We start from the raw sequence: 14,248 nt of genomic DNA on the forward strand, positions 1-14,248 counted from the left end.
GAAATTCATATATTGAGGATTTTCAAACTATTAATACAACTTTTTTTTGTTTTATCTTAATTCAAAGTATCTTAGCAATTAGAATGTGTTGTTTATTTTAATATTTCAACACTAGCTTTTAATTTTTCACTATTTTTCTCTGATAAATTATTATAGGTTAATAGCTAGAAAAAAAAAACACAATTAAATAAGCCATCAAAAAGACTGCTACAGTTACAAAACAAAATTTTAACCTAATTAACAGTTTTTTTTTTAATTGATTACTATCTGTTCACAGAATTAACTGTAAAATATTTGATTTTTTTTTGAATTTAAATTAAGATAAAAAAATTTGTTAGAATTAAGGTTTAGTTTCCTTAAGGTTATTCCAAGTCAAATACTATTTCATGGTATTCTACTACGCAACATATATTTTAAAATGTTTAAAATTAAATTTTTAACTTTACAGCTAACTTGCTTATAATATATCTTCGCATTGAAATTTATAATTTTACTGCATTAACTGAAGCTGTTAATGAAACTACTTTTCATGTGAGATAATCAATCAGTCGGTCAAACTTCCTCAAACTAGATCATAAATTATGTTTCAATATTTATTTCATTATGTGTAAAATAAACTGTTCATTCTTTTATAGTTTTTTAATCTCTGGTATAGTAATTTTAGAATATGCCTATTTATAAAAAAAAATTAAGTATTTTGTGCGGCTTAAATAAGTTACGTAGTATTAACTTCTAAATGTCCAAAATTCATTATGAGAGACTATTACAATGCCAGGTTTCAGTTAAGATTTTAGATGGGTAGCATACGGTTCAGATTCAGTCAAATTTTGACCCGCTAAATAACTTGAAAACTATTTTCTGAAAAAATAAATAAAATTAGTTTTTTGATACTTAATATATTTGAAATACGCTTTCAACTTGGGTATCAGTTAACAATAGTATTTCTTAGATCACAATAATACTAAACATTTTATTACAATTTCCCTCCAGTTTTTTTATTTTCTTATACGTTATTTTTTTAAATTATGCAGCCCGCAATCTTATTTTTTCACGAGTTGAAACTAGAAAAGACTTTTTAGTAAATATGAATTGCTGACTACAAAACTTGTCCACCACTAACCTAAAAGTTTTATTATTTTTGAAACAATTCATATTAAAAAAGGATTGATTACAAGTTACTAAAGGATTTTTAATAATTAAGTATTTTTATATACTTTACTGGGCTTATAAGAAAATAACTGTAGATTATTTTCTAAAGCCCTGTAAACTACTTTAAACATAGTCCAAAAGTGCGTGCGTAAGAAGTACCGGACTGAATTACATTTCAAACACAACTTTTTTGGCTTAAAATTTTGTACTCAAGAGATAAACTACTTTGTAAAATCGTGGGGGGCGATTTTTTTTCAAATTTCTGAAAAGGGGGCGATTTAGTAAATAAGTTTGGGAAACCCTGGTGTACACTGTGCGTAAAGTCATTGAACATCAGCACAAAAGCATTTATTCAATGTGTCAATCCTCTTTGTAAGTCTTAAGAAAGCAAAAAACGAGTGATAAGGCTGCAGAATAAACCAAACAATTTTTAAGATTTTATTTTATTTAAAACTTCAATTAACAATTGACATTCCATATTTAACCCGAAACTTGTAAAAGTAAAATAATAAAAAAAATCTAGTTTTTATTGATTGTGCTGTGCAAGTAGATAGATCTGGTGAAAATTAACAGATACTTTAAGCCATTTTTTATCAATTATCAAACTTCTGGCTACATACAAAGCTTTTAAAACCAAAAAAAAATCAGTTAAATTATTGTTTCGAACATACAAACTTAAACTAAAAAAAAAATTATCTGTAAGCCCACCACCTTTTGCTTAAATTTATGCAAAACTTTGTAATGAACTTGAGGTAAATGGTTGCATTAAACTTTTTATCATTTTTATGAGTACACTAAAATAAATACTTCATTAAAGAGTTGAAAATATGAGTTAAATCCACTTAGAAAAATTTTGTTGTGCTTTCAGAATTAAGGAAGTATAACAATGATAAATAAAAATGTATTCCAGAAACCTGGAAGGTTTTGCACCCAAAAACAAAATTTGTTTCAATCAAAAGCAAAATAATAACATAAATATAAATGTAAAGTTTAGGCTTTTATTTAATATTAATTGTTAATTGTATTTTAACGTAATCTGATAACTTAATTTTGTTTTTCTTTATTTTTTGTTTATGACTTGTATGCATCACTAGATAATTAACACTTACCGTTAATTTTGCTTAAGTCTGACGAGAACGAGCATAAAGTTAATTTTATAGGCAAATTTATTAATTTTTCAAAAAACATAAAAATTTAATGTCAATTATTTTCCTTACTTTAAAAGCTATCTAAAAATTTTTATTTTATTTTAGAGAACGCACATTTGTCTTTTATTAAAAAAAAAAATCTTTGGTTTGGGGATGGAATTATTTCATGGGGTCCCTCCAAAAATAAAGGTTTTTTTTTAGTTTTTTTTCATTATTATTTTTTAGAACCAAAAATAAATATTTTTTTTTAAATGTTTTTTTTATTTTCCTCTATTTTGCATGTTATCTAAACTCTTAAATAATTATTTTATGAATAATGTTAATATCTTTTACGATTTGGCCCAAAGTCAAAATGATGTATATTACACTATCATTTGCCTTGGCCATTTCCTAGATAAAAAATTGATAAAAGGAAGAAATAAATTAATAAGAATGTGCATTACAACAAATTTAATTAAATTACTTTAGTTTAAATAACATGCAAAATAAGAGAATAAAAAATTAAAAAAAAAAATATTTTTGGTTCTAAACAATAATAATGAAAAATACCAAAAAAAAACCCTTTATTTTTGGAGGGACCCCATGAAATAATTCCAACCCCAAACCAAAAATTTTTTTTTTAGTTAAAGACAAAGGTGCGTTCTCTAAAATAAAAAAAAAATTTAGATAGCTTTTAAGATAAGGAAAATAATCAATATTAAAGTTTTATGTTTTTTGAAAAATTAATAAATTTGCCTATAAAATTAACTTTATGCTCGTCTGACGAGATGTGTTGTAAGTAACTGTTGTTATATTTTGTGTTATTTTGAAATAAATTGACGTATGAGCCCTTTCATCCCTTTACTAATTATTGCCCCCAATTTACTAAAACTGCCCCTAAATGTGCAGTTCCGTTCAAATTAGAAAACTCTGCTCTAACGGATATTTTAGCCAAATTGTATAGTTTTTTTTATTATTTTATTTACTTTAATATTCTTACTTTGCTGTGTTCAAAAAGGTTGTTGTTTTTTTTTCTGATTTCTAATTTTTTTTATAATATATACAAATATGCCCGATTGTAATTTTTAAAAACCTTCAATTTTCTAACGGTCATTGCAGCAGAATTTTCTTTTTTAACTTATTTTAATCGATTAATTTAGAATATTTTAAATGGTTCACGCTTATTTTTATTTACATTGTTTTTATGTAAGACATGACCCCTGTATGTTTAAGTAAAATTATCATTAGTTAAACATGAAATTCCGTTTATTTCTTTTATGTTTTGTTTACGCAAACACAAAGTTTAAAGACAATAAATTCCATCTATTTTATGTTTAAGATAGTATACTAAACTATTTCGATCAATAAAAAATAGATTGTTTTAAAATTGTTTTCAAGCAAAAAGTAAAACTTTAAAATATCAGTAAATGATTTACAAAAGAATCTTAAGTAGGTTAAAACTAATTTAAACTTTAATAATAAATATTTAAACATTCGTTTTTTATGTAACTATATAATAAAAAGAAAGCATACATAGTAATAAATATAAGAAATTAATATTTATTTACTAAATTATTAAAGCCAGAACTAATCTGCAGTATCAAAAAGTCAAAAAAGATGACTTTGTAAAATAAACAAAAATTAAAATTTCAATGACAAACAATGTTGTTTATGTAAATTATTCGCAGACTATCTAAAATTGGAACGGCTCTAAATTGCACGAAGACAAAATTACACAAGGTTACTAAATTGCACGTAGGAACTAAATTGCACGAAGACAATTTTGCACGGAGGTCATTTTTGTACTAGAATAAAAATAAATCAGAAAAAGAAAAATCATATCAAAAAAGCATAAAATAAAACTTAAACATAAATTAATAGAAAAACAAATAAAAGAAAATACTGACTGAGGGTAAGGGTTAACAGTGATAGAAAAAATTGAAAAAAATAAAAATATTATAAAAATAATAAAAGAAAAATTTAGCCCGTGAAAAAATGTCTCCGTGCAAAATTTTCTGTTTGTGGATAAATGACCTTTCGTGCAAAGGTGTCTTATTGTAATTTTTTAAGCTCATGCAAAAGTATTTTCGTGCAACTTTATACCCACGTGCAAGTTTGTCCCCTCGTGCAAATATGAATGCTACCAATCAAAAATATCTTATTAAATAACTAGTATATAATCATAAAAAAGGAAAAAATATACGATATAAAAGTTTATGAAATAATCAAGTTTAATTTTATATTAGTTTAAAGTTTTCATAACCTAAAAATTAAGTTTAGTTTACATCATGATATAATTTCATAGTTTACTAAAAACTATTTGTTTTCATTATAAGTTTTTGAAAACTAAAAGTTTCACAATTAGAAAATTAATGGGTTTAACTTTAACTAATTTTATAAAAAAATAAAATAAAAAACAGCTACTATTACCTTCATCGCAACTTTTATAAACTTTATTTACTTTTTCCATTGATTTTCCTGTAAATAAATAAGACATTTGATAATAAAAAATTAAACTATTTTAATAGCAGCTTTTTGTTTTAACTGTACTTAAACGCTTTTTTTTTAAATATAGTTTTGTAGTTTTTGTTATACAAAATAAGCCGTTTTAGCTACAAAATCACTTTTATGAGATGAAAGATAACATATTCTGTTGATAGAATATACTAAAAAAATACTTTAAGCAAGTTAGAAATTACTGTTTTTAATTACTAATCCTACCATATTTATTAGACATTTTCATATAAATTTATATAAATACCTTTGTTTTTCACTACTCTAAACTTCCATACTATACCAACAACAGCAGTTAGTACTAATAAAAAAAAACACAACAATTCCAATAACAACTGAGTTTGAATTGTTCTTAGCTTTATGATAGTTTACATTATATGGTACGATTGAACTTGTAGTGGAATTTCCAATATTTCATCTGGAAATTTTGTGCTCTCTTTTAATTGTATTGTTGCGTTAAATGTCAAGTTTTTGGTTATTGAATCCTACAGATTAAAATAGTTTAACTAATAACGTTTTTAATTAAGGTAATTGAAAATGTATGTACACGGTTAAAATAAAGTAATACATTTTGAAAACTTTTTAAAACAAACTAACTTGTAAAAATTCAATAGATACTAATTAAGAATAGTTCTGTCCATATTTTTCTTCGATTGAAGCTTTTGTTTTGTCTTTTATTGTTTGTGAGTTTACTGAATAATAAAGTTGTAATATAGTAACTTTTTAGCAAAACAAAATTCATAAGTTTAGATATTTTTTTATCATTGTTTTTACTTTTTACAAAAAACAATATTGGTAAATCATACAAAAGTGCAGAAACTATTGCAAATTTCATGTTTTTTAAATAAGCTTTATAAATTACTAAACTTAAATGTCAAGTATAACAATATTCCAACTTTAAAAGACTGATAAACTCATTTAAGTCTTGTATTAGAGCCAGAAATTTTTTTAAGTTTAGTTAGTTTTAAAATGAATTATATCTTTTCTATGAAACTAATTGCTTAGTTTCAAAATCTGTATTATACTAAAGAGCTGTGCTTATAATCTTTGTCAATTTAATAAGCTAATTTCATTTTGTAAGTCCAAAAAAAAAAAGTTTTTCACTTGATTTAGATATTTTTCCTAACCAAACTAAACATTTTTATGACTATTTTTACCTGTGCTCGAGTTTACGTTGTATAGAATTATATCAGTAACTTTCGGCTTTGATTGAACTTCAAATTTACAACTATTGTTTGAAAGTCTAATGTTCCAATTACAGTAAACTCTTGTTAAATGTTTTTCAACAAGTTTAGGTGGGACTAGAGTAAAAAAAATATATAAAGAAAACGTGTTTGTTTAAATACAAAAACATTTTTTAACATTTGTGAAAGCTCTTCAAAGTTGAAGAAATTTTTATAATTTTAAGCAAAATTCTAAACTTTAGGTAAAACTATTCAGCTTAAAGTTTATACTGTAGGTACTTACCACTAGACAGTATTTGTACACTAACTTATTTAATAAACTATAGTTTTTAGTTATTTCACGTTGATAACTTTAGTTAAAAACTCACATACAACATTAAGATTTCTAACTGATGATATTCCTTTATTTGAATTACCCGTTAAGTAAGTATATTCAGAAATTGGTTGGCAAGTTATATTAATACCATCGTCTTTAAGTTTAAAAGACTTGTAGAAATTTTTAGTGCTCTGTTGTTGTTGAAAGTTACTACTATATAAAAAAAACTACTTTTCACTATGTAGCTCTACAAATCTTTACTTTATAAGTGTTTTTTAGATTACAGAACTTATTTAGTTAATAAAAGAAGGCAACATATACGTTACGACATTTACTTTAAACTTATTTTGTATTGTAACTTTTTAGCTTTAAATATCAAAGTTTGAAACTTAATGAAATAAAATATCAAATCATGTTAAGTTAAAACTATTACTATATATTCAAAATACTTAGGAACGAACTTTAGAAAGTTGATAGCAAACTTCACCGAAACAATACTTAACAAAGTTGACAAGAGGAACGGATTGATCAAATGAACACGAAATAGTCACAACAATTCCTTCTCTTACTTCAAAATTTCCGACTACTTTTACATTTGTCGGAGCTGTGTTATAACAAATAACTATAATAAAAAAAGCTCATTCTGTTTCTTTAAAATGTTTCAAGTTTTAGTATAAATAAAACAACAAAGTTATTCTAATTTAAACAAAAATACTTTAAAGTTCAAAAATTAAAACAATATTTTATGAAATTAAAAATAATATTTCTCAACAGAAAGACTAAGCAAAGTTAATTTTTCTTCCCATATTACAGTATATTGAATCTTAAAGTTAATTGAACGACAAAAAAAAGCTTAAATAGATTGGTCCGAGGTTATCGAGTCGTACACAACGATAACCTTTTAACGTCTTGTTCAGGACAGTAAAAATAAGTGAGTAAATTTAAACTGAGTAAAGTGTTTTTTTTTTCTCTGAATATTTTCAAAACTTTTATTCTGATTTTAAAGTATTTTTTTCAAACTTTACATTCATTATGCAAAATTTTAATTGTTTTTTTAAATCTAAAAAAGCATTTTACAGAAATCTATTACAGTTTTACAAAATATATATTTAATTGGTTATTATAATTTAACTTGAATAAAATTAAAAATACCTCCCCAACATTCAAACAAGTATTCGTTTTTCCACGTTGCATTTTTCAAACAATCAGTATTTAAACTATCAATATTATTTTGCAATTTTTTCATTTCATAACCGTCTTCACACTTGAATGTTCCAGTGTCTTTGTAACTTGAAGCATTTGAAACTACTTTGAGATTAGGAACGGTTGTTATGCATTCTATAAATATGTTTTGTTTTTGTTTTCTTGTTATACTTCTATGTTCAGTTTATAGTGAGTTCTATTTATTCTAATTTAAATTGTTGCTAGTATTACTTTATTTTAAACTTACTCTGTAGTTTTGTTTTGTTTGTTTTCAATTTTAAAAATTAATGCTTAAGTTGAAATCAATAAAATAATGTTTAACAAACAAAACTAATTAAACATGAAGTTTATTGATTTATAAAAAGAAAAACTTCAAAGTTAGTTTGTCTAAGAAATTAAAAAAATATTACTATCTCACCTGAAAAAGTAAAATTGTTTATTGCACAACTTCTAGTAGTAATATAATCATCTAAAGAAAACTCTAAGTCGAAGTTTGTATCTAAAGTACTTTCTTCAACTAAACTAAATGTGGAATAAATGTAAAAAGCAGGAAACCCAACACTGTTTTCCACTTTGAATTTATCCAAAGTTTTACTCTCTTGTCTCCATAAACCTAAATCTCTTTTAAAAGTAAAACTAATTTCGCTATTTCCTTGTTTGACTTTACAACCGAAACTATAAACTTCCCTACTGTCAGGTAAATAAGCATATAAAATAGATCCTTTGTACCCGCTTACCAACTTATTTTCAGGGTTTATGTTTGTATATAAACTGAACCAGTCCGCGTAAGGGCTGTTGCCGCAGCCATCTACAACATTAACAAGTTATTAAATTACAATTGATTGTGCATATGCTGCATAAATTTGAAACAATTGTTGTCATTATAAATTTAATTACTCGTTTTTTAAACTTCAGCCGATAAATAGATGTAAGACTTTATATAATTCTAAACTAACCTGGAATTCTTGTTGAACTAATTTCTACTAATAAAACTATCGCAAATAAAATGAAAATAAAACTAAAGTTAGACCTCATACTTTTACTTCTGCAATAAAACTCAACAAAACAGTCAGTTTCATAACAGACAACGTTTAAACGTACTAGAATGATGAGTCAGAGTGTAAAATGACGTAAGTTTTACACGAGAAAATGAAACAAAATAAGGAAGTACTTTATGATCAATCGTTTAAAAACTATTGTTATAATTATTTGTAAAAAAAATAGCTAGAAAAACACCCAAATAAAGTGGGTTGTCAGTATAAAAGTACGTTGTAGATACTTTTAATCAAGTTTTTACTAAATCTATTTTCACAAATTCTTAAATTAATCTAAAAGTAAATTATTTGATGTTATATAAAGAAAATTTGTATATTATAAAATTAAAAAAATACTGATAAAATTCTAACTAAAACATACGAGGTAATTTTATTTGGTGCCTTCAATACGGAAGCTTGCGGTTTTGGCATTAAGTGACAGCATTTAAACCAGTAAACCATGTTACATCAACATTTTTATTTAACATTTCTCTATACTGTTTAACAACAGTTAAAATTTCTACAATTAACCTGTATTAGTACACATAGTTGTTGTTAAATATTTTATGTACAAAATAGAAGAAACAGTAATATTTAAAAACATACTTACAATAGTTCAACTCAACATTTAAACTAATGACTTCTTAAAAGGTACGTTAAGAAAAGCAGTAGGTAAGTTATTACATATACTTTTTTTTTTAATTTTAGCTTAATTTTTTTTAAGTTGTTAAGAGTTAGTTGTCAGTTTGACATTTGTAATTTGAAAACGGTGTAAGTTCATAAGACCTATTTATTTATTTTAATTTTGTATCTCTATGTTTTTGATTCTAGTGGAACTACTTGATAATTATACTAACTTATTTAAGTGTCATATTGCTGAAGCTAAACTTAAAAATTAACTTTTAAAACAACAAGAAATAAAGTTTGTACTGTAATAATCCTGATGTCTTTAAAAAAACTCGTTAATCAATAAAAGCCTAACAACATTCACTATCAAGGAATAGAAATACTTTTACGATTTTAAAAATTTTTCTAATAAGAAATTCTATTACAAATAGAAATGACTGACACTTAGCATTAAAAAAAATCTTAAAATCTTTAGCAACGTCTATTGGTTATTCAAAAAAACGTTCTTTTTTCAATCATCTTGATAGGAAATACTCTGTTTTCTTAATCTTTGTATGCATTTATACACCATGTTCAGTAATGTTATGAGATGTTAAAAACAGTTTATTAATATAAATAAAAAGTTTTTTTGGATTTACTGGTAGAGTTGGTGAAGTTCATGTAGTTGTTATGTCAATTGAGCAATAAAGAATATAAACTTTTGTTTTTTTTTTATGATAACAATTTCACGCTTAAGTAAATAAAGCATTGCCTTTTACCAAGCTAGTACTTGACCCGGGGAAACCGGACTCACTATCCGGGTCCGGATCCGGGCGGATATTGCCATTTTAGTCTGATATCCGGATCCGGCCGGATCTTGATATAAAAAAAAGTCCTGATATGGTACCGGCCGGATCTTGATATGAAAAAAAGTCCGAATCCGGGTCCGGCCGGTTTCTAACTTGAAAAAAAAGTCCGGATTCGGTTCCGACCGGATCCTAACAGAGATCTGGCTGATTCGGATCTAGTTAGTAAAAAAGAGCATACAGAAAAAGTTTTTTTCAAAAACAAACCCTTTGTAAATTAAAAAGAGTCACTTTCGTCAGTTAAAATTAAACACCTACCGTGATTGGCTCATTTTGAACTCGTGACTAATTTACATTTGTTTACATTTAAAGTATGAAATAAACATTTTAGAAATGCAACTTTTTACCTATGTTGTAAAATAAAAACTTTACTACCAAATTGTTAGGCTAGTTTAAAGATTTTTTGAAAAACTCAAGCTAGTTTTCTTTTAAATTTTGAATGAGTTTAAGCTGATCCAGTTTTCAATATTTGTGACTTTCTAGTTAATTTTGTTCAAGAACTTAATTTTAATTGATTTTAGATTGGTGAGGCTATAGGGGGGGTCCTCCTTAATTTTTACGAGTCGATCTTATTTAATAGATTTTAATCTTAGCTACCAAGTATTGTTTCTGTGACGTACTTTATCTTTCTATCAATTTTCCTTATACAGTGCTTATTCACTTATCCGGACTTCACTTATCCGGACGCTCACTTATTCGGACAGTTTTGGTTAGAAGAAAATTCAAAAAATTTCAATAGTAAGCACAAAAAATTCATTCAAAAAGTTTTGCAACTTTTTAAATTCCATGAGTTTACTGTAAACTGTAAACTGGAAAAACTGTAAAACAAACGTCTTTTATTTCTAATTTTAGTAAAACTTCCAATAAAAACTAGTTTGTTAGAAATAATATGTTTCCGTTATATCGACTTATATTGAGTTTAAACTTAGTCAAAGTTTACTGTTTTTTTTCTGTCTGTTTTTTTAATTTAAAAAAAAAGTCTTTCATTTCATTTAAAGAGATAAGTTTACATTATTTTTGTTTTTAAAGATGAATTTAATATATATTTCTTTTAAACAAAAATTAACATTTTTTTAAATTAATAGCTAGGGCAGGTGGAATTACAAATGATGAATTTTACTTGCTTGACCCATAAAAAATGTATATAGTTGCAGAGCGTTAGTAAGTCGGATTTTTTTCTACCATAGAAAAAATAAGTTAATTAACCTTAAGTTTAGATTTTATTATTTATCATTTTATTATATATTACTCACAATTACTATGTACTTGTTTTTACCATAACACTTTTATTATGCATTGCATTATATGCAGCATTTATATTATTATATGAAAAAAATGATTTTTTTGTAGTTATCCGGATTTTTAGTTATCCAGACACGTTTACTGAAAAATCTTGCCCAACTTGTACGGATAAGTGATTAAGCACTGTACTAAATTTAAAATTACTCATAGTTTTTTTTAGCTTTTATAGAAATGAAATTTTGAAACTACAAATGTAAGCTCTACTTTTTATGTGAAAACTAGTGATGTACCGGACTCACTATCCGGGTCCAGATCCGGCCGGATCTTGATATGAAAAAAAAAGTCCGGATCCGGGTCCGGCCGGACCCGAAATTGTGAGTCCGGTACATCACTATCAAAAATACAAGTATGAAATATTTGTAAAATAAAGTATAGTTCAAAAAAAAATTATAAAATTCTTTACAGCTTAAATAGTGTATGAATCAATTAATTTAAGCTTAGTTATAAACTAAAAATGAAAAAAACTGGCTAAATTATACAGGTTTTTAATTGTTGTGCTACCTCAGTACTCTTCAGCCTTTTCCTAGGAAAAATCGCTCCCGCGACGCACTATTTAGAAAAAAAACCTTTAAGGGCCACATTTATTAAAAAAAACTCTAGAAGTCAGTAGCGAAGTACTATTCAAGATCAAAAATATGACTAATTAAGCAGTATTAGAGCATTAATAAAAATTTTTTATTATAAATAAAAGCCTAGTTGTAAGTTTTTATTACAAAAAATAAAAGTTTTATTGTTTTTAAAATATACACTTTTGGCTGAAACTCAGGCCGCAGTTGCCGACTTTTGTGCTAGTTTCATTACTTTTTATGAATTTTATGTTTTTAAGTTTATTAAGAAAATTTATGCTTGAGTAGTTACGTGGCGATTTACTTCAAGAAATCAGGTGATTAAGGTGTAAGTAGACTATATAGTGTAGTACACTACTATAACTTTTTGGTTCTCATTTAGCAAAACAAAAGTTGTTGTGTAAATAATTGTTGAAAAATTTACATAACAGATTTATAAGTGAAACTTTATTATCTAAATGTAATAAACTAAACTCTTCAAGTAACGTAGTTAATATTTTTTTGTGTTTGTTTTTAATAATTAAATGTTAATTTTGGTTGTCATTTAGTTTTTAATGACCAGAATTTATAATTTTTTACTTAGCTTAACAAGAATCTTTTTATTGTCTCATTTAATTTATATACAATACCATGGCTTTAAAACAAAAAGTAATATACTATTAATATTAAAAGGTAATAATTATTTAGAATTTTTAAATATGATAAATTTAATTAGTGATATGGTTCAAACTAAACCAACTATATATCATTCAAAATCTATCAAAAAAAATTTCTAATATATTTTAAAACCCTAATAATATCTTGAGTGTTTTGTAGAATTTCATACAATTCTAAGTCAGGCTAAGTCAAAAAATAAAATTCAAAATATCCAAGAGTTGTGTAGATTATTTTGAATGTGTGGCAACGATGTACAAAATGAATCTTGTAATCAAGCTGAAAACTGTGTCAAAGTTATTATCTAAATAATTATAAGATTTTAAAAGCAAATTTCGAATAAAAAACTTAAAAAGTTTAAAACCAAATTAAAAAAAAAACTTTATTTATCTTATTTAAAAACCATAATCATATCTTTAAGTTTTTCTTCATGTTGCAAGCTATTTGGCTTACTGTGTTTTTTTTTATATACAAATTAAATGTTTATATATTCAAATATTCTTAATAAAATTTAAAAATTGATATCATTACCGTTTGTGGTGATATTATATGTTGTGAATTTGTCATCCCAAAAATTCAATCTTGCAACATTCAATTCAGAAAGTCTATTTGATTTAAATGAAAACTTGATGCTCTTGTTGGTTCACCATGAACTCCATCTACTTTTAAAGTCTACCTGTTGCATATGTTCTTTTGTCTTTGTTTGCTCTTTTTTGACCAAAAAAGAAAGTTAATTTCTAAAAAAATCTTAACTTCTGCCTTAGTCAATACAAACAAATCAGTAGTACAAAAATCTTTCACACATAGTACTTATTTTATTATTATTAATTTAAAAAAGAAGGTTTAGATTTAGGTAAAATTTAAAGCAAAAACAAAAAAAAAAGAAAATTAACTAATACAATATATTAATAAAAAAAGATAAGTGTATAGTTATTTGCCTTAACTAAAAATGAATGCTCAATTTACTGGGATGTAAAGAGCTTATTTATAAGTATACTTACAGTATAATTAACTAACATTGTTATAAGCAGTATTATATTTTATTTTTGCTTGAAAAGGTCGCAATCTCTTGCCACCGAAACTGGTCGCGAATTAAATATACAATTTGCATAAATCTATTTAAAAAAAAGATAAGAAAATAACTTAAAGTAAGTAAATTTCTAAAAAAACCAAAAAAGGAAAAAAATACTGACTGAGGGTAAAGAACTTAAGGTAACAGTGAGAGTATAAATAGAAGAAATAGTAAATTAGAAATGATAAAAACGTAAATTATGTTTAAAAAAAACTAAACTTGAACAAATGCGTTTTCGTACAAAAGCGTTTTTGTGAAAAAGTGACCCTTCATGCAAAAGTGACCTGTTTTACATATGTGACACTTACTAAAGTAAATAATTTATTTTAATACTTAGTATAGTTGTCTAAGTGGGGCTGTGTCTATAACCCAATAAGTGACATTTTTGTTAAAAAAAAAGCAAAAACTTACTAGTTGTTCAGAATTATATTAATTTAGCTACCTTAAAAATTCGCCACCAAATCAGAAAAACTTAATTAATTCATCAAATAAATTGATATTGGATACATTTTTATAATGGTATATTATTTTTATAAACTATTTTAACAAATTTTCTATGTATAAAAATTTATAAACACATACTAGATATTGTTTAATGAATGACAAATGGTGCTCAAAATATTTGGTCTTTGGACTTAGTGCACAGAAAAGCCTT

Source organism: Thalia democratica, chromosome 7 (assembly GCF_965202585.1).
Source record: "Thalia democratica chromosome 7, ktThaDemo2.hap1.1, whole genome shotgun sequence".
Taxonomy (NCBI): domain Eukaryota; kingdom Metazoa; phylum Chordata; class Thaliacea; order Salpida; family Salpidae; genus Thalia; species Thalia democratica.